At 42.4% G+C, this 23,956-nt stretch overlaps 1 protein-coding gene across 4 annotated transcripts in view; it reads right to left on the bottom strand.

Annotated features, from left to right (window-relative positions):
* Positions 1-23,956, bottom strand: part of cdh11 (cadherin 11, type 2, OB-cadherin (osteoblast)) — a 242,668-nt gene that overhangs the window by 177,094 nt on the left and 41,618 nt on the right. The window lies entirely within an intron of this gene.

Raw genomic sequence — 23,956 nt, 5'->3', positions numbered from 1 at the left:
TAATTTTTAAACCTGGAAAAGAGAACGGATAAGAGTCAATTACAAAATATTGGGAAGCACGCTGTCGTGCCCCTGCAAGATTTTGTTTGCAATTCCCCTGTTTACTCTCAATCAGCATCGCATGACTGTGTGTTCAAGACCCCAATTCAGAAACTAGGGTGCAAACAGCCATAACATATCCAAAGCAGGACGGAGGAAGAACTGCCTTTTTCAGGTGGAATTATAAAATGAGTTCTTTCTTGGTGAGCTGGATAAAAAGATCCCAATGCACTACACTTTGAAGAAAAGCTGATGTTCTGCCCAATAGCAATTAACTCTCAAAGTACCACTAAAGCAGATGATGAAGGCATCATCCCTTTGGTATCTTCGGAAGTTTGTTGCACACAAATTGGCCGCTAAGTGTCAAAAATTATAATAATTCAGAAAGTACTCAACTGTGAAGCACATGAAGCATCCTGAGGTTATGAAGGGTGCTACAGGAAGGCTAATCCTTGCCTGCTCTCCATAGCAACAGAACTGAAATGGGAGTCACTGTTGGTGCAAAACTCAACACAATCTATGTGGTTCTGTCTGTCAACTTTGGGTGGCACGGTGGCACAGTGGTTAGCACTGCTGCCTCACAGCGCCAAAGACCCGGGTTCAATTCCGCCTCAGGCGACTGACTGTGTGGAGTTTGCACTTTCTCCCCGTGTCTGCGTGGGTTTCCTCCGGGTGCTCCGGTTTCCTCCCACAGTCCAAAAATGTGCAGGTCAGGTGGATTGGCCATGCTAAATTGCCCGTAGTGTTAGGTGCAGGGGTAAATGTAGGGGAATGGGTCTGGGTGGGTTGCGCTTCAGCGGGTCAGTGTGGACTTGTTGGGCCGAAGGGCCTGTTTCCACACTGTAAAGTAAACTAAACTAAACTAATCTAAGTGTATCAGCAGAATAATTTTCTGTTCAAATAAGGCCTGTGGAAGAACATGTATTGCCCATCCAAGAACATATCCTGTTCAAGATGCTATAGAAAGTTACACAAAATTTGAATTGACCTGTTTTGGATCCTAGAAAATCTGTTTTTTTTAGAATTAATTGACAGGATGTGGACATCACTGGCTGGGCCAGTATTTGTTGTCCATCCCTAATTGGTCAAAGGGCAGTTAAGAGTCAAGCATATTGCTGTGGGTGTGGAGTCACATGTAAACCAGACCAGGTAAGGATGGCAGTTTCCTTCCTTCTGTGAACCAGTTGTTTTTTTTACCCTCAACAATCGACAATGGTGTCACATCAACAGATTTCTATTGAATTTACATTCCACCATTCTATGGCAGGATTCAAACACGGGACCCCAGAGCATTACCTGGATCTATGGATGAACAGTCCAGTGGTATTACCAGTAGGCCATCCCCTCCCCAAATGTAATTTGATAGTTCTCGTGGTTTGAAGTCCCTTGAAGATCTCACCTGCTGTCTATATACCTTGTTCAGGCTTCCCTTTGAGGTGGCTGTGATCACCCAATCCTGGCTTGTGTACATTGTCATTCTTTATCTGTCCTCCATCAGTGGCTGAAGCTTCTGGGAATGTCCTTGCAGTCTCCTCTACCTGCTTTAAAACGTTTCTTAAAACCAATCTCTTTGGCCAAGCTTTGAACACCTGTCTTGGTTTCTCCTCATGCGGCTTGGTTTATTTGTTAACTTGTTTGCTAACATCCTGCGAAACATCTCAAGGCATTTTGCATGTTTTAGTGACGCAAGTAATTGAAGATAATTGATTTGTTAATAATGGAGCTGTAGCAGAGAATAACAATTACTCAATCTCCAAAGCAGCATTCACATCACCTCCTTGCCTTCAGTACTATCCAACATTATATATTATGAGGAAAGCATTTTTTTAAATTCATTCGTGACAAGGGCATCATTGTCTAGGCCAGCATTTATTGCTCATCCTTAATTGCCTACAGGGCAGTTAAGAGAAAACCACATTACTGTGAGTCTGGAGTCATACGTAGGTCATACCAGTTAAGGATGGCAGTTTCCTTTTCTAAAGGACATTAGAACATGCCTTCCATATGACAGAATATCATCAAATCAGTTGGTGCCAATCTCATCACTGAAGGTCCAAACGTACAGGCTCTATTATGGCATCAGATGATAATCCAGATTGACATTTCAGAACTGAACTGAAGGAATGCTATGCTGTCAGACAAGTCGTCTTTCAGATATGATGGAAGTACAAGTCCACAGCTAGTTAATCAGATGGGTGAGGCTGAACCCTTTCAACCTGATGGTAATGTTGGAAAAATAGCAGCAAATTTACGTCATATCTTGACTATCATCTCAACACCTAAATAAATGCCTCGATCTATTTACTGCTTGTTAGATCTCGATGCTTTGTAATTCCAAGGGAAACAAGGGTCTTGTAGTGACACAGTGTCAATATCTGGACCAAAATATCTACTGTCGAGTCCCATTAGTCATCAAGGGTGTTTGGGGGATGAGATGCTACTTAATACACAAAGGTTCTTATAACACGTCATAACATATTTATTAAATTGATCTTTGTAATGATAATGGATTCACTCAACACTAATTCAATGTTTGTAACGTGCTTGAGGGCTTACATCTGTCTGCAATTTTAATCATTCCACCATTCACTCAGTTCCACTTCCTGTCCCATCCCTCCTCTCCATCCAGTGCTCAAAGCCACCCCTTCGACCAAACTTAATGTCACTTGTCCTCATATCTCTTTCTCAAGGCTCAATGTCAAACTTTTTTCAAGGAATTACCCAATAAGTGTCTTTCCTCTTTGCTATTTCAATGTAAATTGTTGTTGTCACTTCTGGGGTCATTGTCAGGCAACATGTGTATTCAGGAATGTAATTTTTATTCCTTTCTCACTCAGCATGCATAAGGCAGGTAATCAGCGAAAGCATGGAAAGAGAGTGATGTCACTGGAATATAGTTTTAATTCAATACTTATGCAGGAACGCAACATATTGTGAGACTTTTTCAAAACTTACATCAACCCTTCAGGCAATACTCAAATATTAACTCCCGCAAGAGAATAAGAAAGGACTTCAGATTTGTTTCAGAATTCACACTGTTCAAATAGATTACAGTAAAACTCACTGTCTCCAATGATCTGTGTAAGTTCCCTTCCATCAGAGGATCTTTCTCTTGTCAGTAGGAATTTATGAGGATGTTACTCTCAAAAAACCTATGGATTTTTGACACAGTATAATTTCAGGCTCCATTTCTATCTTTAGCCTCTCTGGCCTGCATTCTAACCCAGTCTCCTGTAGCAGAAGAAATCATTACTGTGTAGAGTGCTGTGATTATATCTCCTCCATATTACTGCAAGCTTCAGGATATGCCTGCTCCAAATAAATATGCAGACACAGCTTTCTCATTATGTCCAATTTCTTTTCTGTCCACTTACACTAGGGAAAATCCCAGTGATCCAAACAGCTTTCACTTCATTGTTAAAACCCTAAAGGGTAAAACCCCTCCTCCATTGCCACCTATTGCACTTAAATCCATTGGACCAAATCCCTTCCCATTCAATTCTATTGTACAAAAATCCTCATGGATTAAACCAATCACTGCCATTGTACAAAATCCCAGTGGATCAAACCCAATCCAATTCACTTACAATGTACAAAACTCCAATGGACTAAACTCCTTCCCATTCACTCCCATAGTGAACAAAATGAATGGACTGAACAAAATCCCAATGAAACAAGCATCTTTACACTCCTTACAGTGTAGAACTCCAATGAGTGAAATCAATTACAAATGATTGCCAAATTTCCTGATCAAAGCAGAACACTTTAATTATTAAACCTTGTCCCAAGACGGAGCCAAATGTCACCTTTAGGGAGTACTACATGTTTTAAGTACAGTTTTGTGTGACATCTCTTTGTATCCAGCACTCTCTGCAGTTTGGCATCTAATCATTGAATAGATTTTTAAATGGCTTACAAGGGCAAATGATCGCAGGTTGACCACTTTTATGTTTCTCGAGTTGCACGGACATTCATTGTAGCTGTGTCAAAATCCTGATACAGGAACCCCCAACTTTATATCATTGTGACAGCACCTACACCACATGGGCACTGGCAAGTAGCAGTTCACTAGATTCTCAAAGGCAATTTGGAATGGATGATAAACACTGGGCATGTCAGCAGTGTCAATATCGTCAATGACCTTTTCAACAATCAATTCTACACATCACGCTTATTGCCATATTAACACAAATTTGCATTGGGATAAAATGGGAAAAATAAGTAAAATGGGAAACATTTAGACATGTGGCTCATTTATTCCATCCTAGTTTTAATTCATTGACACAGACTTGAACAGGGAATTGAAAGGAGCTGCCAGAGGAACTGATGGGGGCTTTTAAAAGGCATCTGGATGAGTATATGAATAGGAAGGGTTTAGAGGGATATGGACCAAGTGCTGGCAAATGGGACGTGATTAGTTTAGGATATCTGGTCAGCATGAAGGGTCTGTTTCCATGCTGAACAGCTCTATGACTATGCTGATGAACCTGCTCACACTGACTGTTCTCATTGGTTGGTGCAGCAAACTGATTATCATAACTACCTGATGAAGGAGCGGCGCTCCGAAAGCTAGTGTGCTTCCAAATAAACCTGTTGGACTATAACCTGATGTTGTGTGATTTTTAACTTTGTACATCCCAGTCCAACACCAGAACCTCCAAATCATGAGTGAAAATACTTTGCCTCGGATTAGGCCATTTCACGTGATTTAAAAGCAAATGGTTGCAACATGAGCACTGCTAGCTCAGCATGCATTTGTTGTTATCCCTAAGTGCCCCTAGAAGATGCTGGTACTAGGAACATTACCTCTTTAGTTATGATCAGTAGGGACTGTTGGATGCAAGGCTGCTGATGGGTTTACCTTTTATGAAGAGATTCCATAGCACAAGGGTGAATACAGAAAATTCTCCTAGACTCAGCAGTGAAGCAATGTCTTACATTGTTGATGATGTAGATTGACTAATTAGCATTACACTACAATGGTCCTGTAGAAATTGAAAGTAGTTGACCCCAGAACATTGAACATTATCAAGGAGTTTGATACAATCCTTTGGGGTAAAGGGATAAAGAATACAGGAACCAGATTATTTTTCTTTATTCATTCATCAGATTGTGGGTGTCACTGGCGAGGCCAGCATTTATTGTCCATCCCTAATTACCCAGGGGGCAGTTAACAGTCAACCACATTGCTGTGGGTCTGGAGTCACAGGTAGGCCAAACCAGGTAAGGGTGGCAGTTTCCTTCCCTAAAGAACATGAGTGAACCAGATGGGTTTTTCCCCAACTATTGACTCATGGTCATCATAATCTTTATTCCAGACGGTTTTTAAATTGAATTTAAATTCCACCATTTACTTTGGCAGGATTTGAATGCAGCTCCTGAGAACATGACCCAGGTTTTTGGATTAACAGTCTGGGGATATAAAGACTAGGCCATCACCCTCCCCTAACTGAGTGATTGAGTTTGATGTCAAGATTAGAGTGGTGCTGGAAATGCACAGTAGGTCAGGCAGCATCCGAGGAGCAGGAAAATTGACATTTCAGGCAGGAGCCATTCATCAGGAAGGGCATTAAACGCCACTCTAATCTTGACTCTAACCTCCAGCATCTGCAGTCCTCACTTTCGCCTACTGAGCTTGAAGACAGAATGACAGAAGACTGAATGACAGAGCAGTTTCAAAGGGCTGAATGGCCTACTCCTGTTCCAATTTTCCAAGTTTCTATGAATAAACATCTTGAACCACTGCAGTCTGCGTCTTGCAGCGATGCAGTACTATTACAGAGGGGATTCCAGGATTTCACAACACCGATTTATCAACACAAGCCAGACACGTTGAGCTAACTTTCCTGACGTACCCAATAATTGCACTGTGAGGAGATTGAGTTGTGCCCGGTGATAGTCTGAGAAGAGTGGTGCTGGTGGTGGTGGTGCGGGGGGAGTATGGGATGGAGAGGGAGGGGGAGGGGAGGGGGGAGAGGGAGGGGGAGGGGAGGGGAGCGTAGGGGGCCAGAATGCCTGCATAGCTTCATGACGTGCCTTGTGAAAAGGGCTATTGTGCATCACCGCACATTCTGCTGTTCCCAGCACCAGACGTCAGAAAGCCAGAACAATGGTAGGCTTGTCCTTCACAGAATGACCAAGTGTCCCATAATGATTTGCTTCACAAACACATTTCCTCTGTGTGTGTGTGTGTGTGTGTGTGTGTGTATTTGCCAAAGTTTCCTCTTCTTTTGTGCAATGATGAAAAATAAACTGAGTAAAGCTCTCAGAATCACCTCATGAAAGAGACTGAATTTCATGCTCCTCCCCACCGGAAGGTCTGAAGATTGGATACTGGGTTTAAATGGTCGGCATTCACACCAATTATCCTCCTGCACCCCGACACCCCCACACCCCCAATGCAATGATGCTAATAGGAGAGGTGGCATCAGCCTGCCGACCAGTTGGCCAGCTGAATGAGGTCCTTCAGTTAGTGAGTAAGAATTTACTACTGAAGGATTTCATCATCAAGATTTAACCATTGGAGTGGGAGAGGGGGTGGGGGTGTGGGGGAGAGTATTGGCAAGAAGCCCTTGGATTTCCATGCATGGCAGGTAGCAGGTAAAGGCAGTGAAGGGTAGGGTGACCCTCCGTAATGGGCATCCTTGGCCAATTGAAGAGTCCATCAAAGCCCTGAACCCAATACAAGTGCCCATCCCATCCCGGAGTAGCTTCTCAAACCAAAGTCGTCCATCTCCACACCCACTCCCACACCAGCACTTTCCCACCAATGCCTGTCAACTCGTCTTCTGGCAATATCCCCACATAGCTCTGTCCCAAAACCTCCTTTCCCAGTCACAGATTGGGTGACAGGTTTCTAAGATAGGTCTTCATGCTCCACAGAGGGGAATATCCAGCCTGCAGTGTATTTGATGCCTAAAAGGCTGCCAACAATACCCAGGCCAATATTTGTCACCTCCCTCTACCCTATCACAAGACAACATAATGACAATTTGTACCTTAGACAACATCTCCAGTGCAGTAAAATATACCAGACATTGCAAAGGAGAGCTTAGCAAATAACATTTGAAAGCAAGTCATATTAAGTGATATTACAAGATTTTACAAAAAGCTTAGGCAAAGGGTTGATTTTAAGCAGTCTCAAAGGAGGAGGAGAGACAGAGGAGGAGAAGTCAAAAGAGAGAATTCCATTCTGTGGGAATGGCCAGGATTGGGACCCTCTATTGAAAATGGTCACTCAGAAACAAACTGGAAGTTGGGTCCAGGAAGTGCTGTCAAATGTGTGCGAGTCATTTCAGGAATGGAACGTAATCCACGCAGGATGAAGAAACATCAGATTGTACAGCTTCCTCAGAAGAAATTCTTTGGTTTTCAAATTATAAAAGACAAGTGGCGTCATTCTTTGGCCAGAAGCAACCAATAAACATTATCCCTCATATTTCTTGCAATGCATGAGAATGAGATGCAATGAACACATCTCTGTTGCTGAGAGGCATAAGCCTTACAGATGGACACAGACGCTTTAACTTGGGTTGCCAGTTCAGAAGTAGACGATACGGTTAAAACTTAAGAGGTTCCAAGTGAGATGGAAGATTAAGGGTGTCTAGGAACAGAGTGTGTTAACGTTCCTTTTGGCTTGCAGTAGTCATGAGATCTCTACCATGAGGCACTCTCACACAGGCATCCATCTTACAGACAGGTCAATGTAGACAAGGTGGACCATCATCCATGATCAATAGAACATTAGAACCAGGAGCATGAGAGGCCATTCAGCCCCTCAAGCTTGGTCTGTCATTCAATACAATCATGGTTGACATCATCTCAGCCTCAACTCCAATTTCCTCCCCACTCTCCATAACCCTTCAACCTGTTACTAATTTAAAATGCCTCTCTCCTTAAATTAACTCAATCCTGTGACAAAAAGAAGCATGAAGAATGGAGCACAATGCCAGATTTAGATCATTAATTCCTTCAGAATAAGATTGAGGTTTTTTAAAAAATGGCAGAGAGAAAGACAGGTTTTACACTTTATAATTGATGAAATGTTTTTGAAGTCTCTGTTGTACTGTTGCAATTAGCACACAGCAAGCTCCCATGTACAGCAATGTGATAATGATCAAATAGTGTGTTATTTTTAAAGGTGCTGGATATGGGATAAACACAGGCTCCACTGCTTCCCCACTGCTCCTTTTATTCAATCGTTTACTTCAGCTGAAAAGTAATCAAGTTCTTGGTATTAACCTCTCTCAGTAAGAAGGCACCTCCAACAATGTAGCACTCCCTCATTACTGCATTGGGAGTGTCAGCATCGATTATGTGCTCAGGTGTCAAGGATGGAATTTGAACTCTCAACCTCCTGATCTCAGGGCGAGGGAGCTACCAGATAATATCTTTCTTTATTTTTCATTCACAGGGTGTGGACATCACTTTTGCCCATCCTTAATTGCCCAGAGGGCATTTGAGAGTCAAGCACACATTGCTGTGAGTCTGGAGTCACATGTAGGCTAGACCAGGTAAGGATGACAGATTTCCTTCCTGAAATGACATTAGCGAGCCAGATGGGCTTTTTTCCTAACAATGGTTTCATTGTTATTTGTAGACTCTTTATTCCAGATTTTTAAAAAAAAAATTCAACTCAAATTCCATCATTTGTCAAGGCAGGTTTTGAACCCTGGTCCCCAGAATATTAGCTGAGCTTCTGGATTGATAGTCAAGTGATATTACCGCTACATCATTGTCTCCCCATTAATAGTGAGCTGGTGCTTGCTGGTCATGTCAGGAATCAACTCCTCAATCTCAGAATCAACAGTATTCACAGGATAGTAGCACGCAATCTGAAGAATAGCAGACTGCCAGCAAGTTATCTCCTGGAAAATTGAAATGGGATTAAGAAAGGTGGAAGACCCCAGGGAAACAGTGACCCAGAGGGAGCATCACCCAGTTGAAAGCACTATCTTTCAAATGGCACATCAGCATCACAACCTGAAACATTATTTCGGTTTCTCTCTCAACTTCTCTCTCCCCCTCTCTGCTAAATCTGCTGTGTTTCTTCAGCACTTTCTGTCTGTCTGCCATTTCAACCAAATGCAACAGATCCTCTGTTCAAAGAACATAGAAGTTCTTCCCCATGCATTAGCTATTTGAACTTGGAATATTTGCACATGGAGCAGTTTTGGATCCTGCATCTAAGGAAGGATGTACTGCCTTGGAGGGGCTCCAGAGAAGATTCACAAGAATGGCCCCAGGGATGAAGGGCTTGTCATATGAAGATTCTTGAATTTGTACTCGATGGGCGTTAAAAAGGATGAGAGGGGGAGTCTCAGAACTTCCAGAATACAGAGAGGCCTGGATAGAGCGGATGTGGAGACGTTTTCAGCGGTAGGAGAGACTGGGACCCAGGAGCACAGCCTCAGAGAGAAGGGACAGCCGTTTGCAATTGAGAAAAGGAGGAATGTCTTCAGCCAGAGAGTGGTGAATTTGTGGAACTCATTGCCACAGAGGGCTGTGGAGTCCAGGTCATTAAGTATCTTTAAGACAGAGATAGATAGATTCTTAGGAACAAGTTAGTGCAGACGTTGGAATCTGTACCGCAAACAAAAAATGCTGGAGATCACAGCGGGTCAGATAGCATCCATGGAGAGAGAAAAAGTTAATGTTTCAAGTCTCGATGACTCTTCATCAGAGTCATAGATAGGTTCTTGATTAGTAAGGGAGGCAAGGGTTAAAGGGAGAAGGCAGGAGAATGGAGTTGATGAACATATCAGCCGTAATCAAATGGCAGAGCAGACTTGAAGGGCCGAGTGGTCTACTCCTGCTCCTATATCATATGATCTTTTTGCTTCAGCCAACAGTATCAAAACTATTTAATAAGCCATTAATTATGTGGATATTTTTATGACCTTATTTCCATGCACAGACTAGCTGCCTTGAATTACAATCACTGTCTGCAAACAGAAGTGTCTCATTGGTTGCTCAAAGTTCTGGGACATCGATAAGTTCTGCGCTATAAAAATGCAAGTTCATTCTGACTTGTTATGACTTCAGGTCATTTTTCTATAATATAATCTGCTACTACAGACAGAATGTAATATATTCCTGCCCACCTTTCCTCAGCTGAAACTGCAACAATTCCAGTGTTTGATGTTGCAAACATGACCCCTAAATCACTGAATGTTTAGCTGAAATTAAAAATACTTAACCATGATCAAGGTCAGAAACAGCGAGAGGTCCCTGCTTGCATGAAATGAGTAATTGGCATCAGTGGTGTGTTGCATTGGCAGCAGTCTTAAAGATTCCAAACTGGGTCAAACTGTCTACAGTTATATGCTGTAGTTTCAGATAGATCTGTGGCATATGGTCCTTCTATGATTGACTTAAAGCCAGTTAACAAATACGAAAATTCAATACTTTCTAGCACCAACAGTGCTGCTGTTTCCATTGGCAGGAAGGTCAGAAACAAAACAGGATAGGGTTACTGGTAACGTGCTAAAGAACCAGAGGGAGGTTATATTTTTGTGATGTAAAGTTCTTCAGATTTGAATGTGCTATCTGCATGGCATTGAAGGCTATTTCAATAGTAAGTTTTCAAAAAGTGTTGTTTAAGTTCACAAAGATTAAAGGTCTGAAGGCAATGAGAGCAGGGAGTAGGGAATAATTAGAAACCTCTTCCAAAAAGCCAGTACAGGCATGCAATGGGCTGAATGGCCTCTTTCTGTGCAGAAAGAGTCAATCACAAATATCTGTTGTGCAAAGCCTCCAATTCTGAAATTCATTCATATCTGGCATTGTAGGCAACACAAATAAATTTTGGTGCTGGCAAAATCTCCCCAGAGCTTCAGTGAAAGGCTCTTGACCGGAAATCAATTTGACCAACAGGATCTTGATGCCTTACCAATATTAACATACCTATGAATATTAGCCTGCACAATAAAATGGGGATTAGGCTGCTTCTTTAGCTGCATTGCAGAATTGAGTGAGCTGATCATTTCATCCAATAGCATAAGCAGAACCCTATTAGGAGAAAATATGGTATGAAAAAATATTTCCCAGGCAACTGAACACTGACAGCAGTTGTCAATATTGTGCAGTCTGGTTTTTAAGAAGGTGCTGGTTCAGAAAACGGCAAGAACATCATTCCCATAAATAATTCAGGATCTAGCCCTGTGCTCCTTAAATATTCTCTTGTTGCTTTCCTGCTGTCCTCTGTACTTTGCCAAAGGGTCATTTCACCCTTGACCCTCAGAGGTACAAGTGAAGCTTAAAATAAACAACTCACATGAAAGACTCCAATTCCAAGCTCTGAGCAGGAGAAAGGCAGGGCTTGTTTTGTCACTTAAAAAGGAAAAGATTTCCTTTGTTTCATAACCTGTCATTTCTCATTTTCCCTCGACTGCTCAAACTTCAGTTGAGTTCTTCAGTTTTCTAAACGTGCTTTGTTTGAGTCACAAACACATTTCAGCTGAAGCAACATTTGAAGAAGACTTACTGCTATCAGGTCATTATTGCACAGTGTGAGGCAATTTGCAGAGTGAGGAACTGCCATGGATTTTAAGGCATTGACCCTTCTTTGTCCTTGAAGGGATGCCTGTTGGCCCATCTTTTTAGTCCAGCCTGTGTGGGAGCCAAGGTTTGGGATGAAGTTGAGTAATTTCAATGGGGATGCATCTCTACGAGTCATCCAGCTGATGGACAATACTTTTGTGACTTCACAATATTGACTGAGAGTTTGGGTTGCTTTAAACTCCTGCTCGCTCTTTGCTCTAAACCCACCATTACCCCCTACCCATCCTGACTAACAGCACCCCTCCACTCCCCACCTTCCCACTCTTACAGCACTTAGAACATAGAACATTACAGCGCAGTACTGGCCTTTCAGCCCTCGATGTTGTGCCAACCTGTGGAACCAATCTGAAGCACATCTATCCTACGTTATTCCATTTTTATCCAATGCCCATTTAAATGCCTGTAACGTTGGTGAGTCTACTCCTGTTGCAAGCAGTGTATTCCACGCCCCTACTACTCTCTGAGTAAAGAAACTACCTCTGACCTCTGTCCTGTATTTATCACCCTTCAACTTCACCTCCATTCAACTGGCAACCAGAACAATCCCCTCCACATCCCTCACCTCGGTTGTGGAGTTAAAGTGTCCTGTTTTCTACTTAGTTTTCAGTGGCATAATAGTACTGTCATTAACCTTGTAATCTAGGATTCCCAGGTTAATGTTCTGGGGTCATGGGTTCAAATCCCTCCCTGGCAAATTTGAAATCAATAAAAATCTGAACTAAAAATGGTGACCAATGCAGACTATTGCAAAAACGCATCTGGTTCACTTATGTCCTTTGGAGAAGGAAATCTTCTGGCCTACATTAGATTCCAGACTGATTATTAACTGCCCTCTGTAGAAGTAGGGATGTGAAACAACTGCTGATCAAGTCAACAGCACACAAATCACAGGTATAAATAAAAAATAAATTCATTAAGAGTTGATCGCCGTAATTGGTCTGTGCCAGCTCTTTGTAGAGCAACCCACTTGGTCCCACTTCCTTGACCTATCGCAGGAGACCTGTAAATGTGATGCTCCCCTTGTACCAATCCAATTTGCTTTTGAATTCAATGACAGACTCCACTTGCACCAGCCTCATAGACCGCCATCTGTAAAACATTAACTTCAGTTGGTGTGCCACATTTTCTTCCTGTAAACACCCAGTGATTTTACAGAATATGATTTGACTCATTGGCCAGTTGTTGCCTTGTCTTCATATTTATAGCTTGGAGCCAAACTGTGGTGAACATGAAAGCCAGCTTGTGGTGCAGAATTGCCTCCTTTATTATAGTGGGAGGGTTTGCATGTAGACTCTTTAACAGTCTGAGAGGATTTTGTTATTTGTATCTCTTCATGGCTAGTGAACAACAACTGAGAATTTGTCGACTGAGCAACACTCTGACAAGCTGTGATGGGAACAACATCACTGTAAGCATCTTCACAATAGGTGTTGGTAAGGTTATAATTATACACTGTGCAGGATGTAGTATAATATGTCTCTAGATTTACCAAAGGCAATCCACTGACATTTAACAATTGTTGAATACAATTAACTTGCTCTAAAACACAATTCTATCTCACGTGTTGCCAACACTGAGCAATCATCATTAAAGCAGAATACAAGACGGGCACAGCATCTCCCTCATTGACGCTGAAGCAGTTATTCAAGAAGGCAACTGGGAATGGACGATAAATGTTGGCCCAGCCAGCAATGCCTATGCCCCATGAGTGGTGAAGGAAAAAGTTCCAGCCAAATTGTTAGGGAACTGGTGAATAATTGTTTCCTCACAATCTCACCTCCAAGTCCAAGGGGTCAGGTGGGTTTAATCCATCATCTGAAACGTACATTCCAGATGCACACTCACCATGCAGAACAGAGGGAGTGCTGCACTGTCAGAGGTGCATGTCTTTGTCATGAAAGGCCAAGCCAAGGCCCTGTCTGCCCTCTCAAGTGGATTTAAAATATGCGGCAGTGTCATTTTTGAAGAACTCATCGGGATTGTCCCAGGGTCTTGGGTTCAATACCCGGCCCTTACCCAACCTCAGTAAGAATGAGTGGACTACGCAGTCCCAGTCACATTGTTGCGTTTGTGAGCTTGCTGTGCACAAATTGATGACTCTGTCTCTAATTTCCAACAGTGACTTCACTTCCATATCATTTCATTGACTGTAAATCTTTGTGGTTTTGAAATATGCAATAAAAATATTTGTTCTTTCTTTTGATTACTCTGACTCCGGTTTTAAAATAGAAGTGGGTAGCCATTTTTCACATTAAGAATACAAATGTATTAAGCTCCGTGCGGAAGTCGTCCATGGAGAATGTACATTTTAGAAGATCTACTCTTTTTGAGTTGTCTTATTCTGTGATTTTATTTTCTTGCTTAACATTGTGATTCAGAATTAAGGTGCTTAATAAAAGTAACTGACAGGGAGTGAAAGCATTCACAAGAAAAATAACACTCTTTACGTGGTGGATTACAATGTACCAGTACATATTATGCTCCCATTAATCACATCATTCCTATTCAACTGGCATCACAGAGACACTGTTGTGACAGTAACAACTTCAACTGTTGAATTGTTGAAACTATGACACCTACACTTTCCCTCCCACCCAAGTAAAACAGTGCCCCCCTGATACCTGCGAAAGTCTTGTGACTGTCATTGAGGATGGAAAACACAAGTCTTGAGTCCCTTGTTCTGCTTCTACAATGCAGCCAAATCACACTGGAGGAGATAGCTCAAGATTTAATTGTCGTACTGTTGTTAAGACATTTGTAGAAACGGGATATCCACTTTCAAGTTCCAACTGGCATTTTTCATGGATTAAATAGTTTTTTGGAAAAAAAATGCTCCCACGATTCAGCTGACCATATAGTGAGGCAAGCCTAGGAAATCAGTGAGGGATAAATAAAACCACCTGCATTGAAATTACCATTTTAGAGTCAGAGAGTCACAGTCACGCAGCACAGAATCAGACCCTTTGGTTCAACTCGTTCATGTCGACCAGATATCTGAAGTTAATCTAGTCCCATCTGCCAGCACTTGGTCCATATCCCATAAACCCTACATACCCATCCAGATGCCTTTTAAATGCTGCAATGGTACCATCCTCCACTACCTCATCTGGCAGCTCATTCCATGCACAAACCACCCTCCGTGTGAAAATGTTGCCCCTTACATTTCTTTTATATCTTTCCCCTCTCACCTTAAAAATATGTCCTCTAGTTCTGGACTTCCCCACCCTGCAGAAAAGACCTTGCCTATTTACCCTATCCATATCCCTCATGATTTTGTAAACCTCTACAAGGTCACCCCTCAGGCTCCAATGCTCCAGCGAAAACAGCCCCAGCCTATTCAGCATCTCCCTGTAGCTCAAACCCTCCAATGCTGGCAACAGCCTTGTAAATCTTTTCTGAACTCTTTCATGTTTCACAATCTCATTCCTATGGCAGGGAAACCAGAATTGAACACAGTATTCAAAAGGTGGCCTAACCAATTATCAAAAGGCATTAATCAGTGTCAAGACATTCCTGTCTCCTGTTTTAATTCATACTTGTATGCTTAGTGGACATTAAAGGGCATCTTTGGTAATAGTTCAGTTTAAAAAGACAACGGTGCCAGACATGGAGCAGTACAAATGAACCATATTTCATCAGTTATTTTGGGGCAGCAGAGAAAACAGAAATTGGATGTGTAACAAGAAAAGCCAGAATTCTCTGTCTGCTGACTTCTCCCAGCCTCTCCAAAAGTAATGCCTGTTGAAAAAACAAAGTGGAGGAGCAACCATTCACAGAAAACTCAAACATCTTCTCCAAACAGCTGAGGATACTAGTCATCAATTAAACAACTGTAGCCTCAGGATTAAACAAAAAACCTTGACAACTCTAAGGAATTTTAAATTTTGTAGCCTTTACACTGTCCTGTTCAAACTTACTACCTGCGTTTGTGTATGTGCGCTTGATAGCATATTTTATTTCTTTTGTTCACGAAAATGGCATGGTGGCTTAGTGGTTAGCACTGCTGCCTCATAGCACCAGGGTCCCAGGTTCAATTCTAGCCTTGGGTGACTGTCTGCGTGGAGTTTGCACATTCTCCCTGTGTCTGTATCGGTTTCCTCCCACAATTCAAAGATGTACAGGCCAGGTGAATTGGCCATGCTAAATTGCCGATAGTGTTAGGTGCACTAGTCAGAGGGAAATGGGTCTGGGTGGGTTACTCTTCGGAGGGTTGGTGTGGACTGGTTGAGCTGAAGGGTCTGTTTCCACACTGTAGGGAATCTAATATAATCTAAAAAAACCTTGTAAATGATTGCTTCGTCAGAGGGAAATGGGTCTGGGTGGGTTACTCTTCGGAGGGTTGGTGTGGACTGGTTGGGCCGAAGGGTCTGTTTCCACACTGTAGCGAATCTAATATAATCTAAAAAAACCTTGTAAATGATTGCTTCATTTTGACTAGTAAGATGTTTAATAGAATTGTGATAGCTGCGTAGTAAAAATATTTTTTAAAGTTACGGTCTATGAGAAAGAGGGGAACCAAATTACCCCTCCTCATCTGGTCATAACACTGTGAAGAGTTAGTGTTATTTGGGTCAAGGTGGCAAAGGAATAGCTAGTGGTGACCTCAGTTTGAGGTGATGAAGTTAGCAGCACCAGTTGGGATTCCTGTTCCTTACCACTACCCAGTGGCACCATGCTGCTGAGTTCCTGTGAACGACTGCTCAATTATGACATGTCATAGAGTCCTTACAGTGTGGAAGCAGACCATCCAGCCCACATTGACCCTCCAAAGAACATCCCACCCACCTCCCTACCCTACCCTTTTAACCATGTATTTCCCATGGCCAATCCATCTAACCTGCACACCGTTGGAAGGAAACTGGAGCATCCGGAGGAAACCCGCACAGACACAGGAAGAATGTGCAAACTCCACAAGGACAGCCACCCAAGGATGGGATCAAACCTGAATCCTTGATGCTGTGAGGTAGCAATGCTAACCACTGTGCCATCCATGGAATAACTGTTGCCAGCAAATGTACTATTTATAAAGGATAGGTATGGGGATGAGATAGGGGAGGGCTGTGAGTTGCCATGACATATGTTCACCAAAAAAGGTAGAGCTTGTATTTGCACTGTCACCCTTCTTGACCTCAAGATGTTACTTTACAGTCAATGAAATACTTTTTGATGTGTAGTTATTGTTATAATGTGGGAAACATAGCAGCCAAATTGCACAAAGCAAGCTCCCACAAACATCAATGTGATAGAATTGTAAAGTACAAAAGCTCTATGCCACATCAAGGCAGTAGCACCAAAAAATACACTTTTACCAACACCAGTTCCATTTTTCCACACTACGCCCATAAGCTTGAATAGTACTCAACTTCAAGTGTTCATCCAAACATGTTTTAAAGACTTAGCAAGTTTTGAGAAGCTTTGTAACTCAGGTTGAGGTTCTGGATGTAGGTTTGCTCGCTGAGCTGGGAGGTTCATTTCTAGATGTTTCATCACCCTACTAGGTAACATCTTCAGTGGCCCTCAGGCAAAGCAGTGTACATGATTCCTGCTTTCTATTTATATGTTTGGGTTTCTTTGGGTTGGTGATGTCATTTCATGTGGTGATGTCATTTCCTGTGGTGATGTCATTTCCTGTTCTTTTTCTCAGGGGTGATAGATGGGGTCTAACTCTATGTAGTTGTTGATAGAGTTCTGGTTGGAATGCCATGTTTCTAGGAATTCTCATGCATGTCTCTGTTCAGCTTGTCCTAAGATGGATGTGTTGTCCCAATCGAAGTGACTGCCAGACTACTCAGACCCATTGGTATCATGGTAGCCCACAAACCCACCGACACACTAAAACAGCAGTTAATGAACTTGAAAGACTCGATACAGACAACAAGCAAGACTAATGTCATTTACAAAATACCGTGCAAGAACTTTAACAAACACAACATTGGACAAACAGGCAGAAAACTAGCCACCATGATACATGAACACCAACGAGCCACAAAACGACATGACCCTCTCTCACTAGTATCCTTACATACAGATAAGGAAGGACACCACTTCGGCTGGTACAACACATCCATCTTAGGACAAGCCAAACAAAGACACACACGAGAATTCCTAGAAGCATGGCATTCCAACCGGAACTCTACCAAAAAACACATCAAGTTAGACCCCCATCTACCACCCCCTGAGAAAAAGAACAGGAAATAACATCACCACAGGAAATGACATCACCAACCCAAAGAAACCCAAACATATAAATAGAAAGCAGGAATCATGTACACTGCTTCACCTGAGGCCCACTGAAGATGTTACCCAGTAGGGTGACAAAACGTCCAGGAATGAACCTCCCAGCTCAGAGAGCAAACCTTCATCCAGAACATTTTAAAGACTGCAAGCCTTCCTGCTAAAGTCCACATAATCTACTTTACAGACACAATAGCAAAATACTGCAGATGCTATAAAACAGAACAAGATGGAAATACTCATCAGCTTTTGTAGTTTTTGCAAAGTGTAAAAAACAAGTTAAAGCCTTTTGGTGGAAGGTCATGGATCTGAAATGTTTATTCTGTTTCTCTCTCCACAGATGCTGCCTGACTCCCTGAGCATTTTCCAGCCTTTTCAGTATCCGCGTTAGTGATGTTGGCAGAAAGATAAAAAATGGATGCGACACCAGAGAGAGAATCTCACAATTCTTCCTTGAAACATTGAAACGCAAACTCCTACTTCCGCTAGAGAGGGTTGACAAGACCCCAGCTAAAAGCAAGCAGCTCATACAATTCAGCCCACTCTCAATATTGTACTGGGAGTAGCAAGTGGGCTCCCAATGCTCATACTGTGCAGACTGGCAGTGACAAATTACTGGATTAGTGGTGCTTAAGAGCACAGCAGTTCAGGCAGCATCCGTGGAGCAGTAAAATCGATGTTTCGAGCAAAAGCCCTTCATTTACCTGGTGACAAATTAACCAGGCGAGTCTTCATCTCCTGCTGATCAATGCCATTAACTGCCATTAACTCAGAAGTTCGTTTGGGGGGGGGGGAAGGTGAATAAAAGACCTCAACCAAACCTCAGGGCTGTAAATATAAGAACCAATACCATTCAGTAAGAAACAGCTTGATTCACTGAGAGCCAAGAATGTGGAATTAATTTCTACAAAGAGTGGTTGAGATGAATAGCACAGGTGCATCTAAGGGGAAGCTGGATAAACACAAGAAAGAGTAGGATATACTGATGAAGAGTGGCAGCCAGAGAATTGTGTGCTCCATACAAAGCCACCAGCATGGCTGAGTTGTGCTGTTTCTGTAAACTCCATGCGATCCCTGCCTCCCTTCGTATAATGGTAGGAATGTGATGAGATAGCGGCGACAGTACAAAAGCTGATGGAACATTGACAGGTAGCAAATCTTTGAGGAGAGTGGGACAGAGGCGGATGTATGAATCAGTCACAGCTCATTATACACATTCATTGCTGATAGTACCAGCAGCTGATGTTGAAGTCTTATGCACTTAACACTTTGATTGAACTACCAACAGTTTTGATGAGGGAGAGTTTCCTGCTGAAGATCAGAATGAAGGGTATTTTATGCTAATTTCAACATATTTTATTCATTCCATAGAAATAAACACATTGCACTTGACTGTGAGGATAGGGCTCCAATTACTGCAATTGAGAAAGTGCAGAGTTAATGAAGTGTATTATTACTAATCAATCTTCACACCTCTGTAAATGATTCTTAAAAGCATGCAGTTGCACTACAATTCTCAATTAACAGAGTTACAGAGGGGAAAAATTATTTGCCAAATGTACTACCTGCAATTGACTCCACTCTAATGAATACCCATCCAGCTCATATTTTTGTTAATTGCTTTCAAGTCAAATCTTCCAGAATTGTGCATGATTCTCCACTAATTAAGGATTAATTATTGTTGTAAGCAAAAAGCAGCAAGAAAAAGTAACAGTGGTATTAAAATAAAGTGCTAAATCTACCACAGATGCTTCAGATCATCAAATGAATTATTCAGGAAAGTAGACAGGACTTATGTCCTTTGGAGTCCTGCTTTTCTTGATAAATATTCATGAAGTAGACTTGGGTCAGACATTTCGGGAATAGATGAAGGGCTTTTGCCCGAAACATCGATTTTCCTGCTCCTCGGATGCTGCCTGACTGCTTTTCCAGCACCACTCTGATCTAAACTCCGGTTTCCAGCATCTGCAGTCCTCACTTTTGCCTTGGGTCAGCAAGGGACAGTTCCAAAGTTAAAACCCTGAAGGTTTGTGAAATGAGAGAAGGACACTGATAGATTTCAAAAGGTAATTGGTAGATGGGAAGACTCTTGGCAGATGAAGGCCAATGCAGAGGTTTGCGAAGTGATTCAGAAGTGGGTTGAGAAGGATGATGAGAGGAAAGAATGCAATTCTGAAACTGGATGCATGGGCAGAGGGCCTGAGCTATCTATGCACAGACGATTGAAGGCCATAGGGCAGGTGGAGGAAGTGGGCAAGAAAAAACTAATAGATCTGTACAACATGGAATCAGACCCTTTGGTCCAACTAGTCCATGCTAACCAGATATCCTAAATTAATCTAGTCCCATTTATCAGCATCTGGCCCATATCCCTCCAAACCCTCCCCATTCATGTATCCATCCAGATGGCTTTTAAATATTGTAATTGTACCAGCCTCCACCATTTCCTTTGGCAGCCTGTTCCATACACACACCACCCTCTGAATGAAAATCTTGCCCCTTAGGTCCCTTTTAAATATTTTGCCTCTCACTTTAAACCAATGGCCTCTAGTTTTGGACTCTCCCACCCTGGGGAAAAGATCTCAGCTATTCACCCACTGATGCCCCTCATAAGCCTCTTTAAGGTTACCCTCCACCTCTGATGCTCCAGGGAAAACAGCCCCAGCCTATTCAGCCTCTCCCTACAGCTCAAAACCTCCAACCTTGACAACACCCTCATAAGTCTTTTCCGAACCTTTTCAAGTTCACAACATCCTTCCTATGTTAGGGAGACCAGAATTGAACACAGTTGAACACAAAGGATACATTCAAATCCTGGGCTTTATAAATAAGAGGTACTGGGATTTTATGGAGTGCTGATGGGCCCCATCTATTGGCAACATGATGGTCATTTCCAGGAAACCTGAACTAACATTACATGCTGGTCATGCCACTTGGCTAGTACCAAGAGATCCAAGCTCTCAGGATTATGGATTCAAATCCCATCACAGCAAAGAGTTAAACAGTCTGATGTTGGCACTCTTGTTGCTTCAGAGGATGAGACTGATCCCTAAAGATTTTCCAGTCAATTGGAGGCCAAAAGCTCTCTACTGCCACCAGCACCACCAAGACCAGTGGCCACTGCTGGAACTACAACCAGGCAGCAATGCTCCTTCAGTTTATTTTTTCTGCTGCCAAGGTCTGAGCTGATACCAAGGGACATTAGTTCAAATCCCACCTTGGCAATTGCTGGTAATTGAATTCAAATTAAAGAACCTGGGATATCACGTTACTCACAACAATGGGAACCATAAAGAAACTATATTAAAACTCAGTTGGCATCATTAATGTCCTTCATGGAAGGAAATCTGCCACCCTTACCTGGTCACAGCTGCACAGGAGTCGAGAACCACAACAAGGTAGTTGACTCTGAAATGGCCTCACAAATCATTCAGTACAGGGGGTGATTCCAGATAGCTAATTGTTGTTGGCTCTGTCAGTGGTACCCAAATCCCGTGGAAGAATACTAAAGATGTTTTCTTCATCGGTGCTGTTCCTGCAAGCAACATTAGTGGCCACTTTTGAGCAGAAGGGTACTGGGCAGGGAGTAAGTGATTGGCTTGACTGGGAGCTGGAGGTCAGTGATTGGTGAAAACGAGTTGGGGGTCACTGTTTAGAGCAGGAAGTGGTTGTGGTTACTGAAATACTGAAATGTTCACAGGACAGCCCAAAGAACGTCTAATGCTCTCAGCAGAATTCATAGTTGGCATCAATTACTGACATCTGGTGCCAATTTTCTACTTTTATGGCAGGATGTGGGTTCAGAGAGAACTGTTCCTTGGAGATTACGGCACGGACTGTGGGGAACGTCCCAAAGCAGCTTACAAAGCAATAAATCTACACAAAAACTTGGTGATTTTCTTTTTATATATACCAGACAGATCTTTAGCAGTGTGGTCCCAATGATTTGTGCTGGCTTTGTCCCAAGATAAACACTATCTTGGTTTTACTGGCATAATTAATCTGCTCTGTGAATGCGAGTAACAATGCAGTAACTGTTTGACCATTTGCCGTTGGTTGGTTCTTTTTCTGTCACACAAGCAATGGTGGATTGCCAAAAAAACTGTGCTCTGTTTCCCTTCCTCCACCCGCTTCCCAACTGCTTTATGGTCTTTCTCACCCTGTCATCAGCTAGAACCGAAGTTTAGGTTCAAACTGACCAATCTCCATGCACTGATGTAGGTGCTGAGTCAACATTGAGCTGTATCACTGCGTCTTCATCTGTCTCTTTTCCCACCTCCCGACTGAATCTTTCTGGAGTTTGTACAGGGATGACAAAAGATATGCCCAGCCACACTGATTAGTTGCAAACTCTCTGGAAACCAAAAAAACGGGAAGGCAGAGGTAATTTTGGTTCCTTTCCTTCATTGGCTGAGCAATGAGCTATAACCACAATCATTGCCAAACATCTCCTGCAAAATGGCTGAGAGCCTACCAGAACTGGCAATAATTTTCCGGTGGATATTATGAGCAATCTAGGAGATTTTAAAATTATATTTAGACCAAGTAAATTACTATGCACTTTCATTCATGCAAAATTCATCAGGGATGACATTAAACATAAACCAGCACAGACCCCGTTCATGAAGGTCATTGCTAGATTTTTCTTCACACAGAGCAGCAGATCGAGGTGAGATGGTCAAAGGCACACGACTCTTGCTTAGAGACATTACCCAGGGAAGCTCAGAATACTCTTTTCCACACCAAAGCTCAAGGGAAAAGCAGCACTCACTTCAATCCAAGGGCAGATTTATTTGGTTTTTTGCAAAGGTTAATTGATTGCACAAATTCCACCGGATGTTTTAATTTTACTTCTAATTTACTACTTTATATTAAGTAGAACTGTAATATTGAGTGTTTAACTTCTTACTTTTTTACATCTTATCTAAGATCTTGTCCCTCAGCACCTTGTTCCTAAGATGGTGCCATGAATGATTACATTGTAAACTCTTCACTATACTCCTGCACTTGAGTACACATGACAATGAAACCTAATTCCTATTCTAATCCTAATTCTAACTCTTATTCTAATTCTAATGTTTTAGCAGGTCTGAAATGGTTTCCAATAGAAACCTTGATGGTTTCCTTTCTTGCATTCCTCTAGAATCTTCCTGGTACACAACCAGCTTTCTACAGCACCACACCTGCCAATATATCCCCAATGTATCCAGTCAAACTCTACTTAATCCAAGTCTCAAACACAATAAAGAAAATAGATAGAGGGAATATGTGCAAATTGAAGGATTCAAATATCTTCAGGTACTTTGTTTATTCATTTGTGGAATGTGGGCATTATTGACTGGGCCTGTCCCTAGTTGCCCCTTGAGAAGTTGGGGGTGAGTTGCCTTTTTGAACCGATGCAGTTCGTGTACTGTAGGTAGACCCACAATGCCCTGAGGGAGGGAATTTCCAGGATTTTGACCCAATGACAGTGAAGGAACGGCGATATATGGGGGGGGGGGGGGGGAACTGTGCAGGGGGTGATGTTCCCATGTATCTGCTGTCCTTGTCCTTCCAGATGGAAGTGGTCATGGATTTTGGAAGGTGCTGAGGATCCTTGGTGAATTTCTTTTTTTTAAAAAAAGGAAAGGAACCAAGGCAGAACTTATTTGCACAAAAAAGATGATAAAGTTGTGGAAGAAATAATGAGAAAATATCATTGGACAATATTAATATATTATTAGAGTCATAGAGGTGTACAGCATGGAAACAGACCCTTCGGTCCAACCCGTCCATGCCGACCAGATATCCCAACCCAATCTAGTCCCACCTGCCAGCACCCGGCCCATATCCCCCCAAAACCTTCCTATTTATATACCCATCCAGATGCCTCTTAAATGTTGCAATTGTACCAGCCTCCACCACATCCTCTGGCAGCTCATTCCATACACGTACCACCCTCTGCGTGAAAAAGTTGCCCTTTAGGTCTCTTTTATATATTTCCCCGCTCACCCTAAACCTATGCTCTCTAGTTCTGGACTCCCCGACCCCAGGGAAAAGACTTTGTCTATTTATCCTATCCCATGCCCCTCATAATTTTGTAAACCTCTATAAGGTCACCCCTCAGCCTCCAATGCTCCAG

This window comes from Chiloscyllium plagiosum, chromosome 17 (genome assembly GCF_004010195.1).
Source record: "Chiloscyllium plagiosum isolate BGI_BamShark_2017 chromosome 17, ASM401019v2, whole genome shotgun sequence".
Lineage (NCBI taxonomy): Eukaryota > Metazoa > Chordata > Chondrichthyes > Orectolobiformes > Hemiscylliidae > Chiloscyllium > Chiloscyllium plagiosum.
The sequence above is the reverse complement of the archived record's forward strand: the minus strand, read 5'-3'. Positions and strand labels throughout refer to the sequence as shown.